General features: G+C 33.9%; 1 long non-coding RNA gene across 4 annotated transcripts; it reads right to left on the reverse strand.

Moving 5' to 3' along the window:
• Nucleotides 1-938: 938 nt before the first annotated feature.
• On the reverse strand, nt 939-3883 carry LOC110774195 (uncharacterized). Of its 4 annotated transcripts, none has more exons than XR_015834026.1 (4): nt 3760-3883; nt 3613-3667; nt 1443-3295; nt 939-1306 (listed from the first exon to the last, which is right to left on the reverse strand). It is a non-coding gene; the product is annotated as an uncharacterized LOC110774195 (long non-coding RNA). The 4 variants fall into 4 exon arrangements; XR_015834025.1 differs by having other exon boundaries at nt 1443-3449; XR_015834024.1 differs by having other exon boundaries at nt 1443-3667.

Genomic DNA, 3883 nt, shown 5'->3' on the forward strand with positions numbered 1-3883 from the left:
TTTCTAGTGCTAATTCAGAAACATTTTGTACATCTGTCTGTTTTTACTATAATGAAAAATAATTTTTGAAAAATCAAACTATCAATCACAAGCTAATGGTCAACGAAAAATTCAGGAACTTTTCAAGTTCAATTGCTGGGATTTATGAGAACACACAGAAAAGCCAATAAATTTGGAAACAACAAGAACCAACAGAATAGAAACATGAGATTTAAGCAAGACAAGTTAACAAGAATCGATGATTACCTCTCTTTCAGAATAAGCAGAAATATGCCAGATGAAAAGTCCACTAGGATTTGGAATTCCCCTGCAACATGAAGTCCAAAAAATCTAAAGAGTTGGTGTGTGCTGTGACTTCGTGGATGTGAAGGTAGAAGAAGAAGAAGAAGAAGGGTGTTGCTGAAGGGTGCTGAGGCTGAAGCTTTGCTGCCGACCAGAGCAAATTGTGTGAGAGATAGAAGATGGGTGATAGGTTTTGGCGTCTGATAGGTTTTGGAGTTTGGGCTTTTCGCGGGTAATTTTGGTTTTAATAGGAGAGAAAAAGAGAAAAAAGAAAGAAAGAAAGAAAGGGTGTTTTGGCATTTTAAAAAATTAAATATGGGTATTTTCGGCATTTTAAAAGTTTCATTAAAGGGAGCCAAGTGCTTCCCGTGTTTTTGTCCTGTAGCGCTTTTATGAAGAAGCACCTCTCAAGTGCTTCTTCCAAAACCACTCCAAGTGCTTTTGGATCTCACCCAAAGCGCTTTGGCAATTTTTGCCAAACACCATTTTTAAAAGACAGAAGCGGTTTCACCCATTTAGAAGCGCTTTTCGCTGCTCCAAAAGCACTTCCAAACGAACCCTTAGTTGGTCGCTAAAATATGTATATTTTAAGTATTTTAAATAATTTTATTTATATTCTGTTTTTTGATAACCTTTTGTTCATTAACATATTGTAATTTCGAAAAACAATAAATTTAGATAAATAGATCAATAGAAAATTACTTGAATAAAAGTTTCTCCCATTCAAAAGTAAATAAGCATACCAGTCATTCAAGTACACATAACATATCCAAAAATAGTAGACATAACATAACCGAGTGAAGAACTCTCCACTAAAAGACTGGAGGCCAAGCCCCATATATTCTTGCCCTTTGTAAACCCAAGTTCTGCAATCATTATTTCTCCACTCTATGCCCTTTGTATCCCCAAGTTTTGTAGTCATGATCTTTAACACTTGTGGTATAGGGGCTGTGATCTAATATCGAGGAATTCCCAAACACTGCCAATTGTTTGCTTGACCTTCTCAAACTCATCAATCATCTTCCTTTACAAAAGAAACAAAATAAGGAAATGTCAATGGTCAAGAAGATGCCAAAACCAAGAAATTTAAAATTTAATATATATATATATATACCAAACCTTAAATGGAACCAAGTGTAATGAGAAGAAGAGGTTCTTACCTCATATGGTCCTCTGTCCAAAACCCCAAACCAAATCCTTCCACCTCCTCAAATAAATCTGACATGGAAAAACAGGATACTACCCCAGTAAAGTAAAGACTCTTAAATGACATTGTTCTAAACACACTATAAGATAAAGAGAACTGAAGGGTAGATGGTCTGGGGTCAGAGAGTGGAAAATAACTCAAGCCATCAGAAATCTTTGGGGAAAGAGAGTGGGTATGCTTATATGAGTACATAGAGTTTACAGACCTTTTTCTCACAAAGGAAGCATCCTATATTCTATTCAATCTGTTTAGTGAACTAACAACAATAACAACAATAGTGCAGAAGTCCTTGGCAGAGCTATGCAGGTATTTTGGTTTAGGACCAGCTTTCATTTATAATATGATTCTTTCTAGTGTTAAAAATTAATAAAAAGACAAGGACAATGATATATCTAATTGCTCAAACAGAAAAATTATGTTGTGGACCAAAGGGGCAGCAGCAAAGGTAAAATGAAAACAAGCTGCAATACCCAAGCACCTTAAGACTTAATTGCACTTCCTACAAAGAAAGAACTCTAACTCACCTGCAATGCCAATGCCATATCATTTGAAAGTTAAAGCACAAAACACTACCTTATCAATCTAAATCACTATAATCGTTACTGTGATTACTAGATTGCCATCATTTTGTAATCAATCACAACCTAAACTGGAAGACCTCAGTGCCTAACAAGATTTCTTCTTCTTATTATAGTTCATCTTGCACATTTACAAACACATAAATAGGAGCAACATACTACGCTGAAATAAAGAGAAAAAGATCAACCTTGTTTATCTTCAACTACACACTGTTTAGCTAACAGTTTCAATTGGATAATGGGAACAAATTTTTAAGCAAAAATGAGGTATACCTCTTTCGTTAATGAATATAACTCCCAATTTCTTAAAAATCAGTTTAGAAATCACTCTCCTTCACTCCCTTTTCCAAATCAATATCCAAGAAATTAATATAGGTATTTGCAGTCATCAAATAAGTTCATGTGTATAACAGATTCCCAGAAACTTATTGCTTCAAATGAGAATTTGGTTTGGTTTTAAAAAGCAGAAAGCAATTCCTTATAGCTAAATCTTCTAGCCAAATCAAAATGGCTACTGCTACATCAAACCAGAGAAAAAGAGAAAATCCAAATCAAATAGGCAATGTATGTTTTTAAATAGCTCCTCAACCTGATTACCAATTCACAATCTCCATTAGACAAAAATGAGAGTAAAATTTCATCTCAGATGTTTGAAAATCAGATACAAAAGTCCAACTTCAAAATCCTAGTCATGTTAGACCCACTCTTTTCTTAGGCATTTTCCTACAAGCAGGAAACCAAAAAACATAAATGTCCAACTTCAAAATCCTAGTCATGTTAGAAAAACTCAACCAAAGGACATGCGTATAATGTATAACAGCAACCTTTAGAATACTCGCTTCTTCTCGGTTGAAATTTAAACATTGCCAAAAAGATCTTTTAAAATGGAAATGGGGGAATACAAAATTACATCAATAACATATACTTATTCACAGTATATAACCAAATATCTCTTGCAGACTAGAGACCTTATCAATTTAAGTGAATTCATTGAAGTCCTCCAATATATGAAAAGAGAAGGGAAAAAATTTATAATGCAGGGTCTTTAAAAATTAAGTTTCAAAAGAAAATGAGCCAAACAAGAAATAAATAAAATTGTGGCACAATTTTTTATTTCTAATAAAGAGATGGAAAACAAAGGATGCTAAAACCTGCCATCTACAACAATAGATTCACAGCCTAGCGTTGGTCTCTTGGTTGTCTGAAGGGGGCTTCAAGTCTTTAATAGCTACAATTATCCATAATGGAAAATTCTCAAATGGCAGTGCTAAATCAAGGTTGCTAATCTTTTATTTCTTCTCACAGTTTACATAAATGAAATATAACAAGTCCTTAAGATTTAAGTTCTCGAATGAAGGCTTAACAACGAAATCTGAAAAATGCTGAATCATTGCAAGGTCCAGCAAATAAACAAAACATCAATTACAAGACACCACCAGGCAACGCAAGCACAAGAAATCTTTATAATAAATAAAAATAAGGTAAATCTTAATATTTCCATGATTCCAAACTCGTAACTCAAAATATTTAGAGAAGTTTTCATACCTAACATAGAGGCAGCAGATGAGGAGTGGTTGAGGGGTCGTCGACCACCTCGTTACTAAGACAAAAACCAACTAAATTTTATTTTTACAGAATCAAAATCAAATAATTACAGAAAAAAGCTAAATAAAAAAATAATAAAAAAAATACATTTGAATCAGAGTTGGTATGTGGCTGAGCACATTGCAGAGAAGGATGATTTTGGGAAAGAGAGTGAGAAATAAGGGCCATGAGAAATCTGAAGGGGGATGAAGAGATAGTGGGTATATAAGTG

Source organism: Prunus avium, chromosome 2 (genome assembly GCF_965620075.1).
Source record: "Prunus avium chromosome 2, drPruAviu1.hap1.1, whole genome shotgun sequence".
NCBI classification, from domain to species: domain Eukaryota; kingdom Viridiplantae; phylum Streptophyta; class Magnoliopsida; order Rosales; family Rosaceae; genus Prunus; species Prunus avium.